General features: G+C 36.7%; 1 protein-coding gene across 3 annotated transcripts in view; it reads left to right on the top strand.

The window, feature by feature from the left end:
* The window catches only part of cnnm2b (cyclin and CBS domain divalent metal cation transport mediator 2b), a 65,632-nt gene that overhangs the window by 2,114 nt on the left and 48,309 nt on the right, over window positions 1–15,209 (top strand). The window lies entirely within an intron of this gene.

Genomic DNA, 15,209 nt, shown 5'->3' with positions numbered 1-15,209 from the left:
TAGAGAGCTCGAAGACCATTTCCCTCTGGAAAATGGTCAAGTAATGTGTGTCTTACTGTCTAATAACAGGTTACTGTCATTTAAAACTTGACTGAGACACGTGAATGACACAGATGGCCTGCTGTCCTTCAGGTGTCTCCCAAGTGTTTCAAGTGTATAAACAAAGATGTTAAGCCAAACCACGAAACCCGACTTTCAGGAAGATGGATTGTGGCGTTGCTCCATCAGGAAGGGTGTCACAAAAGATCCCAGATACAATAAAAAGAAAAGAGGCGAGGTGAGGTGGGGAGGAATGGCATCCTAAAGTAGCTGGCTGCCATACCTTGTCAGAGATGTAAGGGCATATTTGTTGTCACCTCTTGGGTCATTTCCTGCAAAGAAAAGGTGGGGAGGGGGAATGTTCATGTTATCTTTCACCATCACTTCCATTCCTCGTTAATGTTCACACGGTTCCCCTCCCACTCTCTCTTTCTCTCTCTCTCTCTCTCTCTCTCTCTCTCTCTCTCTCTCTCTTTCCTTGTCTCTCCTCTCTCTCTCTCTCTCTCTCTCTCTCTCTCTCTCTCTCTCTCTCTCTTTCCTTGTCTCTCCTCTCTCTCTCTCTCTCTCTCTTTCCTTGTCTTTCCTCTCTCTCTCTCTCTCTCTCTTTCCTTGTCTCTCTCTCTCTCTCTCCTTCTCTCTCTCTCCTTCTCTCTCTCTCTCTCTCTCTCTCTCTCCTTCTCTCTCTCTCTCTCTCTCTCTCTCTCTCTCTCTCTCGCTCTCTCTCTCTCTCTCTCTCTCTCCACCCCTCTCCCCCTCTGTGGTTTGTGACTTGCATTAGGAAATTCATTCATGGGAATGGTACAACCGCGTCAGTGCTAAGGTTATCAGGTGGGGGCATCTTGTTTGAGAACCTGCTTAAATCCCCTCCTGTCCCTACTCTAAGTTGTGTGCATTGCCTCTGAATGATGGTGGTGTTTAACTCCCTTCATCCTGCCCACTGGAATGCAGTCGTGTGAATAATGAATAACTCCTCTCTCTTAACACCCACAGAGTTACACTTTATGACATAGTTACTCACTTTGTAAAGTTTTCATTTTAAGGTGCGTTTTGGTTTCGTCACAGTCTGACACTGACAATCACACCTGTCTGTTGATAGCAGAAACGATATACATTTTGATCAGGCAGTTTCTGTGCACACGGTTGTTACAACATTACGGTTGTTACATCATTACAGTTGTTACATCATTACGGTTGCTACGTCATTACGGTTGTTACAACATTACGGTTGTTACATCATTACGGTTGCTACATCATTACGGTTGTTACAACATTACGGTTGTTGCATCATTACGGTTGTTACATCATTACGGTTGTTACATCATTACGGTTGTTACGTCATTACGGTTGCTATGTCATTACGGTTGTTACATCATTACGGTTGTTACATCATTACGGTTGTTACGTCATTACGGTTGCTATGTCATTACGGTTGTTACATCATTACGGTTGTTACATCATTACGGTTGTTACATCATTACATTTTTTGCATCATTACGGTTGTTACATCATTATGGTTGTTATATCATTACAGTTGTTACTTCATTACGCTTGTTACATCATTACGGTTGTTACATCATTATGGTTTTTACATCATTATGGTTGTTACATCATTACTGTTGTTACATCATTACGGTTGTTACATCATTACGGTTGTTACATCATTACGGTTGTTACGTCATTACGGTTGCTATGTCATTACGGTTGTTACATTATTACGGTTGTTACATCATTACGGTTGTTACATCATTACATTTTTTGCATCATTACGGTTGTTACATCATTACGGTTGTTATATCATTACAGTTGTTACTTCATTACGGTTGTTACATCATTACGGTTGTTACATCATTATGGTTTTTACATCATTATGGTTGTTACATCATTACTGTTGTTACATCATTACGGTTGTTACATCATTACGGTTGTTACATCATTACGGTTGTTACATCATTATGGTTTTTACATCATTATGGTTGTTACATCATTACTGTTGTTACATCATTACATTTTTTACATCATTAAGGTTGTTACATCATTATGGTTGTTACATCATTACGGTTGTTACATCATTATGGTTTTTACATCATTATGGTTGTTACATCATTACTGTTGTTACATCATTACATTTTTTTTCATCATTACGGTTTTTACATCATTACGGTTGTTACATCATTACGGTTGTTACATCATTACGGTAGTTATATCATTACAGTTGTTACTTCATTACGGTTGTTACATCATTACGGTTGTTACATCATTATGGTTTTTACATCATTACGGTTGTTATATCATTACAGTTGTTACTTCATTACGGTTGTTACATCATTATGGTTGCTACATCATTACGGTTGTTACATCATTACGGTTGTTATATTATTACATTTTTTACATCATTACGGTTGTTACATCATTACATTTTTTACATCATTAAGGTTGTTACATCACTACGGTTGTTATATTATTACATTTTTTACATCATTACGGTTGTTACATCACTACGGTTGTTTTAGCATTACATTTTTTACATCATTACGGTTGTTACATCACTACGGTTGTTACATCATTATGGTTGTTACATCATTACGGTTGTTACATCAGTACATTTTTTACATCATTACGGTTGTTACATCACTACGGTTGTTATATCATTACGGTTGTTACATCACTACGGTTGTTATAGCATTACATTTTTTACACCATTACGGTTGTTACATCATTACGGTTGCTACATCATTACGGTTGTTACAACATTACGGTTGTTACATCAGTATGGTTGTTACATCATTACGGTTGTTACATCATTACGGTTGCTACGTCATTACGGTTGTTACATCATTACGGTTGTTGCATCATTACGGTTGTTACATCATTACGGTTGTTACATCATTACGGTTGTTACAACATTACGGTTGTTACATCATTACAGTTTTTACATCATTACGGTTGTTACGTCATTACGGTTGCTACATCATTACGGTTGTTACAACATTACGGTTGTTACATCAGTATGGTTGTTACATCATTACGGTTGTTACATCATTACGGTTGTTACATCATTACGGTTGTTACAACATTACGGTTGTTACAACATTATGGTTGTTACATCATTACGGTTGTTACATCATTACGGTTGTTACATCATTACGGTTGATACGTCATTACGGTTGCTACGTCATTACGGTTGTTACAACATTACGGTTGTTGCATCATTACGGTTGTTACATCATTACGGTTGTTACGTCATTATGGTTGCTATGTCTTTACGGTTGTTACATCATTACGGTTGTTACATCATTACGGTTGTTACATCATTACAGTTGTTACATCATTACGGTTGTTACATCATTACGTTTTTTTACATCATTATGGTTGCTACATCACTACGGTTGTTACATCACTACGGTTGTTATATCATTACGGTTGTTACATCATTACATTTTTTACATCATTACGGTTGTTACATCATTACGGTTGTTATATCATTACAGTTGTTACTTCATTACGGTTGTTACATCATTACGGTTGTTACATCATTATGGTTTTTACATCATTATGGTTGTTACATCATTACGGTTGTTACATCATTACGGTTGTTACATCATTACAGTTGTTACATCATTACGGTTGTTACATAATTACGTTTTTCCATCATTACGGTTTTTACATCATTGCGGTTGTTACATCATTACGGTTGTTACATCATTACGGTTGCTACGTCATTACGGTTGCTACGTCATTACGTTTCTTACAACATTACGGTTGTTGCATCATTACGGTTGTTACATTATTACGGTTGTTACGTCATTATGGTTGCTATGTAATTATGGTTGTTACATCATTACGGTTGTTACATCATTACGGTTGTTTCATCATTACAGTTGTTACATCATTACGGTTGTTACATCATTATGGTTTTTACATCATTATGGTTGTTACATCATTACTGTTGTTACATCATTACGGTTGTTACATCATTACGGTTGTTACATCATTACAGTTGTTACATCATTACGGTTGTTACATAATTACGGTTTTCCATCATTACGGTTTTTACATCATTATGGTTGTTACATCACTACGGTTGTTATATCATTACATTTTTTACATCATTAAGGTTGTTACATCACTACGGTTTTTACATCATTATGGTTGCTACATCATTATGGTTGTTACATCACTACGGTTGTTATATCATTACATTTTTTACATCATTACGGTTGTTACATCACTACGGTTGTTACATCATTATGGTTGTTACATCATTACGGTTGTTACATCAGTACATTTTTTACATCATTACGGTTGTTACATCACTACGGTTGTTACATAATTACGGTTGTTACATCATTACGGTTGTTATATTATTACATTTTTTACATCATTACGGTTGTTACATCATTACATTTTTTACATCATTAAGGTTGTTACATCACTACGGTTGTTATATTATTACATTTTTTACATCATTACGGTTGTTACATCACTACGGTTGTTTTAGCATTACATTTTTTACATCATTACGGTTGTTACATCACTACGGTTGTTACATCATTATGGTTGTTACATCATTACGGTTGTTACATCAGTACATTTTTTACATCATTACGGTTGTTACATCACTACGGTTGTTATATCATTACGGTTGTTACATCACTACGGTTGTTATAGCATTACATTTTTTACACCATTACGGTTGTTACATCATTACGGTTGTTACATCATTACGGTTGCTACGTCATTACGGTTGCTACGTCATTACGGTTGTTACATCATTACGGTTGTTGCATCATTACGGTTGTTACATCATTACAGTTGTTACATCATTACGGTTGTTACATCATTACGGTTGTTACAACATTACGGTTGTTACATCATTACAGTTTTTACATCATTACGGTTGTTACGTCATTACGGTTGCTACATCATTACGGTTGTTACAACATTACGGTTGTTACATCAGTATGGTTGTTACATCATTACGGTTGTTACATCATTACGGTTGTTACATCATTACGGTTGTTACAACATTACGGTTGTTACAACATTATGGTTGTTACATCATTACGGTTGTTACATCATTACGGTTGTTACATCATTACGGTTGATACGTCATTACGGTTGCTACGTCATTACGGTTGTTACAACATTACGGTTGTTGCATCATTACGGTTGTTACATCATTACGGTTGTTACGTCATTATGGTTGCTATGTCTTTACGGTTGTTACATCATTACGGTTGTTACATCATTACGGTTGTTACATCATTACAGTTGTTACATCATTACGGTTGTTACGTCATTACGTTTTTTTACATCATTATGGTTGCTACATCACTACGGTTGTTACATCACTACGGTTGTTATATCATTACGGTTGTTACATCATTACATTTTTTACATCATTACGGTTGTTACATCATTACGGTTGTGATATCATTACAGTTGTTACTTCATTACGGTTGTTACATCATTACGGTTGTTACATCATTATGGTTTTTACATCATTATGGTTGTTACATCATTACGGTTGTTACATCATTACGGTTGTTACATCATTACAGTTGTTACATCATTACGGTTGTTACATAATTACGGTTTTCCATCATTACGGTTTTTACATCATTGCGGTTGTTACATCATTACGGTTGTTACATCATTACGGTTGCTACGTCATTACGGTTGCTACGTCATTACGTTTCTTACAACATTACAGTTGTTGCATCATTACGGTTGTTACATTATTACGGTTGTTACGTCATTATGGTTGCTATGTAATTATGGTTGTTACATCATTACGGTTGTTACATCATTACGGTTGTTTCATCATTACAGTTGTTACATCATTACGGTTGTTACATCATTATGGTTTTTACATCATTATGGTTGTTACATCATTACTGTTGTTACATCATTACGGTTGTTACATCATTACGGTTGTTACATCATTACAGTTGTTACATCATTACGGTTGTTACATAATTATGGTTTTCCATCATTACGGTTTTTACATCATTATGGTTGTTACATCACTACGGTTGTTATATCATTACATTTTTTACATCATTAAGGTTGTTACATCACTACGGTTTTTACATCATTATGGTTGCTACATCATTATGGTTGTTACATCACTACGGTTGTTATATCATTACATTTTTTACATCATTACGGTTGTTACATCACTACGGTTGTTACATCATTATGGTTGTTACATCATTACGGTTGTTACATCAGTACATTTTTTACATCATTACGGTTGTTACATCACTACGGTTGTTACATAATTACGGTTGTTACATCATTACGGTTGTTACATCAGTACATTTTTACATCATTACGGTTGTTACATCACTACGGTTGTTATAGCATTAATTTTTTTTACATCATTACGGTTGTTACATCACTACGGTTGTTATAGCATTACATTTTTTACATCATTACGGTTGTTACATCACTACGGTTGTTACATCATTACGGTTGTTACATCATTACGGTTGTTATATCATTACAGTTGTTACTTCATTACGAGGCTTAAAAAAGACTACTTACACTTTATAGCCTATCATACATACTTAACTTTAAGACTGATTGTGACCATGTTCATCTAGTTAATATGACTATGATTTCCCTGAACTCCGTTTTTTCAGAGAAATAATATCAATTAGGCATTTTATATTAATTATTCAATCGCTAGAGTGTTTGTTTTGGTTTATTGTAAAGTCCGGTTAATGAGAAGGAAATGAATGGAAAAAATAACCGTGCTTGTCAAAGTAGCCTTGTTTGAAGGCTAATGTATAATATGTTACATATTATGCATTTTCATTAATTTGGTCACATTCATTTGAAGGTTTCTATCAGTGTTGAAAATCTTTACAAAAACCATGGTGTGATTACTTCAAATTAGGTTTCTATTAATATAGCGGACAATGGTATGCATTTTCATTTGCATAATGGATTCATTAATACATGGATAGGATTAGCAGACTAGAAGGTGGTCAGAACAGAACAGCAGCTGCATTGATAATCTTATGTATTGTAGGATATTGCTGACCTATGGCCAGTCCTTTAGACATCATCAGTGATCCCAGAACATGACCCGTAAAACCCCCATTATCTACCACCACAGTTTCAGTTTTAAACTCCAGCTTCACACAGCTGAAAATGCTATATTTTTGCTTATGGAAAATATATTTCACAGCAGTTTAGATGGTTTAGAGGGTACAGTGATTCTCTACGCGATTCTTGCTTGTTTTGTCACAAACTGAAATTAGGCGAACTATTAGAATTTTATCAACCAGGAAATGGCAGAGCAATTTCTGCATTGTGCATCTTTAAGAACTGGAAGCATAGAAATTGCGCCCCATAGAACAGATCTGTCACTTCTTAGACTTGTTTTCAATGAGAATGACAGATCTATAACTCCAATTTCTGTGTGAATTTGTTTGTATATTTGGTTATATATTGCCGTTTTAAAGCTCTAGATATAACCTTTTTGTCGATTGTACAAATAGGTAAGGTACGTCAGACTAAACCCTAGTCCTCCAGGTTCCAGCCTCCCAGCAAGGCCACGAGGCCAGGTGCCAGTGTGGTCTTTGGGTTCCTGTTCTTGGCTCTGCTCCAGAGGGAACTCGCCTTCCTTCCGTCCAACCTCTGGAGCGGTTGTAAATCCTGAGGAAGGGAGGTCAAAGTTTCTCGTCAATCTGCCTCTAGTCACGGCACCACACGCGGTTCAAAGTCATTGTTAATTCATTTGACTGCCTCTTGTGGAGCTGGTTGCTGCACAGCCGTCTGAAGGTTGGTTTGAAGAAAGAAAGAAAAAAGCCTCCCGCCACATCTGCTCCAACAGCTACATACGTTAGAGATACACTGCTCTTTCCATGACATAGACTGACCAGGTGAATCCAGGTGAAAGCTATGATCCCTTATGGATGTCACTTGTTAAATCCACTTCAGTCAGTGTATGTGAAAGGGAGGAGACAGGTAAAAAAAATGATTTTTAAGCCTTGAGACAATTGAGACATGGATTGTGTATGTTTGCCATTCAGAGGGTGAATGGGCAAGACAGAAGTTTTAAATGCCTTTGAATGGGGTATGGTAGTAGGTGCCAGGCGCACCGGTTTGTGTCAAGAACTCCACTGTTGCTGGGTTTTTCCACGCTCAACCGTTTCCCTTGTGTATCAAGAATGGTCCACCATCCAGAGGACATCCAGCCAATTTGACCGAACTGTGGGAGGTATTGGAGTCAACATGGGTCAGCATCCCTGTGGGGGGGGGGTGCAACACAATCTTAAGGTGTTCCTAATGTTTGGTATACTCAGTGTAAAGCACACAAAAAGCGTAATTAGTTTGACTTTTGAACTCAGGTTTTTGAGGATTCTGAATTAGCCGTTTCTTGCTGGCTCTGTTTGTGGTTGAAGAGGAGGCTTTCACTTTCTGCACTGCAACTGTGAAGTAAACCAGCTTCCACCTGAAAAAAAACTGCGGTGGCAGTTCTTAATACTATGCCCCCATGCTAAGGTTCAGGTTGGTGGCTTGACCTAAGCCACTATCGTCATCCTAGACCTTTAAATCGAGACAGACAACCCCTTGGAAACTTCTGAACCCCTTTGTTAGTTTCTGTCGGATTGCAACAATTCGTGACAATTAGCGACTAGTAGTGACAGTGACAATTAGCGACAATTAGAGACTACTAGCCATACAGGAGATTAGGTGGTCAAGCAGCAGGAGTAGTGTGTTAATGAGTGGGTCAACGTGTTCCCTTTGGGATGAACCCAAGAGGCACACACAGAATGGGGCCAATCACACTCACGTCCAGTCTTGTTTTTTGTACGAATGAATGTCACTCACTTGTTGCACCCCCTTTGTTGCAGCCCCTTTGTTGCACCCCCTTTAAGTTTTACTTGTCTTATGTTGTCATATTTCATAGACACGTGACATATTTACAAAGGTAGATCGAGGTTTGCCTTCTGCTTGTGTTTTGAATCACATGCACACACGCACACACACACACACACACACACACACACACACACACACACACACACACACACACACACACACACACACACACACACACACACACACACAGAGGGTTGATTTTAATCTTATCCCTCCCTGAACTCCATGACCTTGGACAGTGTAACTTGGCCCAGGGCCAGTCACTGCAGGTGGGAAGGACTGCTGTCGTTCAAACTAAGCAGCGCATCGCCGTCGTTCCTGGAAAGTGTCATTCCTCGTTTTCCAGTTCTGCTCCATTCCACTCGTGCCTGTTTCTGTCTCACATATAACTAGAATACTATGTGCTGTATGTGCTTGATTGGGGTTGAGAAAGAGGCCTCCAGTGTAGACTACACTGTAAAAACAGAACGACTCGAAACACGATGATTGTGTAATGAATACACAGATAGTGTTTTAAAACAGAATAAAAGCACTCTGAAACACGATGATTGTGTAATGAATACACAGATAGTGTTTTAAAACAGAATAAAAGCACTCTGAAACACGATGATTGTGTAATGAATACACAGATAGTGTTTTAAAACAGAATAAAAGCACTCTGAAACACGATGATTGTGTAATGAACACATAGATAGTGTTTTAAAACAGAATAAAAGCACTCTGAAACACCCAAAGTGGTTCTTATATTTAAATGTGGGTGTTTTTAAGATAGTGTTGTGAAAACACTTTTGGGGGTTTTCAGTGCATGTAAAAGGCAGCATCAAAACACACAAAATATATATTTTTTTGCAGACTAAACTGAGTATACCTTACATTAGGAACACCTTCCTAATATTGAGTTGTTTCAATGATTTGTTAGTTTAATTGAACCATAAAATGTTATTCTTACATTTTATGGGTCAATTAAATTAACAAATCATTGAAACAACTCAATCCAACTTAATGTTTCTCAAAATGTAAGATATTTCATATGAGGATAACCAAAGATAGAGAAAATGTATTTATTTAACTAATCAGAAGTATGTTCTTGCATTTCCTATCTTCCCACGTGGCTCAGTTTTTAGAGGATTGTGGGTAATTCAACATTTTAGATTTTATGATTATTTTACACAATGTTGCATGCATGTTTGAAGAAATGTATACTTCTATATTAGTATTAAGCAACTTGTTATGCCATGAGGTGTAATGGATAATAATGAACGGATATCAAAATTATCAGGCCAAATTACGTTCAATGATGAGACGACACATTCCCACATTTACAACTTTTTACAGTAGAGGCAAAGTATCCAGTATCCTGCAATGTTTGATGTAATGTAACCCCCATGCCTGCCAAAATTCTGCACTAAACAGAACTTGAAACATCAAAATAGTGTTTTCAACCAATTGGTGTTACTGTGTCATGTTTCAAAACATCTCAGGTTGATGTGTTTCAATACCCCAGAAAAGTTCAGGTTTCGTCTCCTTTGAGTTGGTGGCAGCACAGTTGCCACTAGTTTCTGGTATTACAAAGCACTTCATTTTAACAGTGTACTAGAGGCTACATGAGCCCTGGCAGGTATTGAACTAGTTCACCCCTTTCCTGCAATATAGGCCAATCTATGCTTAATTCAGATTGAGCAGCCTCCACAGACGCCTTTCTCCTTCCCTTTTTGTCTTAAAGTGAAACTAACCTAGTTGATATTGAAGTATTTTAACACTTTCAGGGACATTGCTTCAGCGGACGCTTTTCGAATTCATATCGTTTCACAAAAGTGGTTTTCAATTCTCGGCAGCAAATACAGCTGTGCTTGAGCGTTTGTTCACCTGGTTACAGTTCTTGTGCTTATTTATAATGGCGAAGTAAGAGGTGGGATTAAATGGCGTCATGTTGGCAGTTGGACAGGAATGGCTCCTGGTGAGGGATACCCCTTTGAACACAGCGTGACTTTTCCTTCAAGACTCTTTACTTTGTCTATTGATTACATGCTTCACCTTAATGTGGATTGGTTGTCTCGGTTTTAGTCGCTCTTGTCCCACTAAACAAGAGTTCATTTTACCTCTGTTTTTTTTTGTTTGCAACTCAAACTAGGCATGTTTTGGCAAGCTTGACGTGTTCAATGAAGGCGTAGAACGTACTGTAACCAGATGATCGGTTTGAAGTAGTTCTGAGAATTAGACCTCGGATCAAATACTTTTTTGTTGTTTTAGTACTTTGAGTGTTTTCTTTAGCCTGCCTGGAGTGCCAGATTGGCACGGTTTGCAGTTATTGTGACTACTCTATTGAACCCAGGTCTGTTGAGAATAAATACACTTCTGTGATCAGTTTGTTTGAGCCGGTTGTGTTCAAAGCCAGGCTTTTCAAATGGCCAACATTCCTCAAATTCTCAAATTCTACTTTAACATGGATTGGACTTTTTAAAGGCCAGGTACAGTCAAAAACTTGATTTTCCTGTGTTTTATATATATTTCCAGGTTGGAATAATACTGTGAAATTTGGAAAAGGATGATAATGCCCTTTTAGTCGTAGAGCGGTTCTAGGGGAGAGAGTTTTGACCTCCCTGGTGACATCACCATGCGGTAAATTGGTTAAAAGACCAATAAGAAAGATAGTTCCAAACCTCTCTGCCAATAGCTAGTTTTCCCCTCACCGCTCATACCACTCCCAGACAGTCCTAGCAAAATTCTTTCTTGAAAGACTTTTGCCCATTTGAATGGAAATCTCTTACAGTAAGGTGATTAGTTGTTAGACAGAAATCATTTGATATTGAGATAAAAAAAAACATGTCTGCATTGGACCTTGAAAACTGATTAGCAGTGTCACTGTTGAGGAGAATGGAGCCAGCTTCCAGCCTCAGTGTGTTTCTGACTGCAAAGTCTGTCTGATCTGGTATCGCAACTTGTCTTCTTCATGTGTTTGAACACACCTTAAATGGCTTCTCGTACTACAGTATTAAGGGCAGAAGCAAACTCATACATGTACCGCTATTTTGTGTAGTCACGATGAATTGCGCTCTTTCCTAAAAAAGCCATCCTTACCCAGAAGGCACTTGAGTATTGTTCCATTGTTGTTCCGTTGAAATATGTCAGTTGTCACTTAATGTATTTAATTACACAATAAGGTATTACCACTGTTCTTGTGATCCACGCATATAAACAGTCGTTAATCGGTCGTTAACCTGTGAAGCTTGGCATGGGTCGAAAAAGCGTGATACTCCAAATTCGTCCTACTTGGCAGGCCTGTATTAGAAGCTGTGTTAGAAAATGAACATAATGCTGTAGCACGTCCGTACAGCACCTCCGCCGGCCCTGGAGAACAGTGACGTACTCCCGCTGGGGATTCACCAATAGGAAATAATAGACAAAGGTATGATATGGCATATCTAATCTCCTCACCTGCTTATCCTGAAGGACTGGATAGATGCAGGCAACATGGCAGAGCCATACCGTCCCTGCCACAAACCGACTGAACTGAACCCGCGGTTGTCTTATCTTCGAATGCCTTTTGATCCCACCCTCTGTTGCAGCTCCTCAAGATGTGCTCGATTCTCAAAATAGGAGTGTTCTGCTTCTGCTCATTCTATTTCTTTTGATGCTGGTGCATCAATGGAATTGTTATTATGGGATTGTAAGAGTCTGTTTCATGAATCAGACATTGTTCCTGTGTAGTGAATGGGGGTATTGAAACAGTTTTTTTTTATGTCTGTAGCTTTGCTGTGGAACACTTTAAAGTTGGCTTTTGAAATGAGCTCAGAGAAGTCTGGAATTGTAGTCTGATCGGAGTAAGGCTAACTCTTTGATTTCATTGAGCTGGCGTAATGGCATTGCTACTAGCGTTCCGTACAACTCAACCAGAACAAATATCGTTTCACAGATGCAGCTAGTTATTTTGACCGGCAAAGTGTAATGATACTGTCTATGTCTGTAGTCTCTTGAATTATCAATGTCATTCTCTAAATGTCATATTGAAAGAATTATGCTATTAAAATGAAACAGAAACTGAATTAGCCGTTCTAATTCCTTCTAATATGAATAATTCTGTAAAAGGCAAAGTCGTGTGGTAATCTGAGGTCACGATGACAGTGTGTTGGGCACACCACACGTGCATCATGGAATTTGGCTCTTGTGATTCATATCCGTAGGTCCAGTAAGCTTGGTTTTGTCTTACCAACATGGATTCCAGTAATGTAGCTTATTATAAAGTCTGAGCGCATGTTATTCCCAGAAGTGTGACTTTAGCGGTTTTGAGTCTGGTGATATGTAGGCTAATCAAGGACGCCTACTTCCCACAGAAGGTGGATAGGCAGTTGTACAGAGAAAATAATTAAATTACGCAAATCAATCCCTTACAGGCAGGCCCTTTCTCCAGGGCTTTAGGAAAGTATTCAGACCCCTTGACTTTTTCTACATTTTGTTACGTTACAGCCCTATTCTAAAAGGGATTCAAGAAAAACATTTCCTCAGCGATCTACACACAATACCCCATAATGACAAAGTGAAAATAGGTTTTTAGAAATGTTTGCAAATGTATTAAAAATAAAAACAGATACCTTACTTAAATAAGTATTCAGACCCTTTGCTATGAGACTCGAAATTGAGCTCAGGTGCATCCTGTTTCAATTGATCACCCTTAAGATGTTTCTACAACTTGATTGGAGTCCACCTGTGGTCAAATCAATTGATTGGACATGATTAGGGTCCCACAGTTGACAGTGCATGTCAGAGCAAAAACCAAGCAATTGAGGTCGAAGGAATATAATATAATATATAATGGTTAAGATGATGATGATGATGAATATAATGGTTATGATGATGATGAATATAATGGTTATGATGATGATGAATATAATGCTTATGATGATGATGAAGATAATGGTTATGATGATGATGAATATAATGGTTATGATGATGATGAATATAATGGTTATGATGATGATGAATATAATGGTTATGATGATGATGAATATAATGGTTATGATGATGATGAAGATAATGGTTATGATGATGATGAATATAATGGTTATGATGATGATGAATATAGTGGTTATGATGATGATGAATATAATGGTTATGATGATGATGAATATAATGGTTATGATGATGATGAATATAGTGGTTATGATGATGATGAATATAATGGTTATGATGATGATGAATATAATGGTTATGATGATGATGAATATAGTGGTTATGATGATGATGAAGATAATGGTTATGATGATGATGAAGATAATGGTTATGATGATGATGAATATAATGGTTATGATGATGATGAATATAATGGTTATGATGATGATGAATATAATGGTTATGATGATGATGAATATAATGGTTATGATGATGATGAATATAATGGTTATGATGATGATGAATATAATGGTTATGATGATGATGAAGATAATGGTTATGATGATGATGAAGATAATGGTTATGATGATGATGAAGATAATGGTTATGATGATGATGAAGATAATGGTTATGATGATGATGAAGATAATGGTTATGATGATGATGAAGATAATGGTTATGATGATGATGAATATAATGGTTATGATGATGATGAATATAGTGGTTATGATGATGATGAAGATAATGGTTATGATGATGATGAATATAGTGGTTATGATGATGATGAATATAATGGTTATGATGATGATGAATATAGTGGTTATGATGATGATGAATATAATGGTTATGATGATGATGAATATAGTGGTTATGATGATGATGAATATAATGGTTATGATGATGATGAATATAGTGGTTATGATGATGATGAATATAATGGTTATGATGATGATGAATATAGTGGTTATGATGATGATGAATATAATGGTTATGATGATGATGAATATAGTGGTTATGATGATGATGAATATAATGGTTATGATGATGATGAATATAGTGCTTATGATGATGATGGAATATAATGGTTATGATGATGATGAATATAATGGTTATGATGATGATGAATATAATGGTTATGATGATGATGAATATAATGGTTATGATGATGATGAATATAATGGTTATGATGATGATGAATATAGTGGTTATGATGATGATGAATATAATGGTTATGATGATGATGAATATAATGGTTATGATGATGATGAATATAGTGGTTATGATGATGATGAATATAATGGTTATGATGATGATGAATATAATGGTTATGATGATGATGAATATAATGGTTATGATGATGATGAAGATAATGGTTATGATGATGA

The sequence above is a fragment of the Oncorhynchus mykiss genome, chromosome 13, assembly GCF_013265735.2.
Source record: "Oncorhynchus mykiss isolate Arlee chromosome 13, USDA_OmykA_1.1, whole genome shotgun sequence".
NCBI classification, from domain to species: domain Eukaryota; kingdom Metazoa; phylum Chordata; class Actinopteri; order Salmoniformes; family Salmonidae; genus Oncorhynchus; species Oncorhynchus mykiss.
Note: the sequence above shows the minus strand (reverse complement) of the source record. Positions and strands in the feature narration are given on the sequence as shown.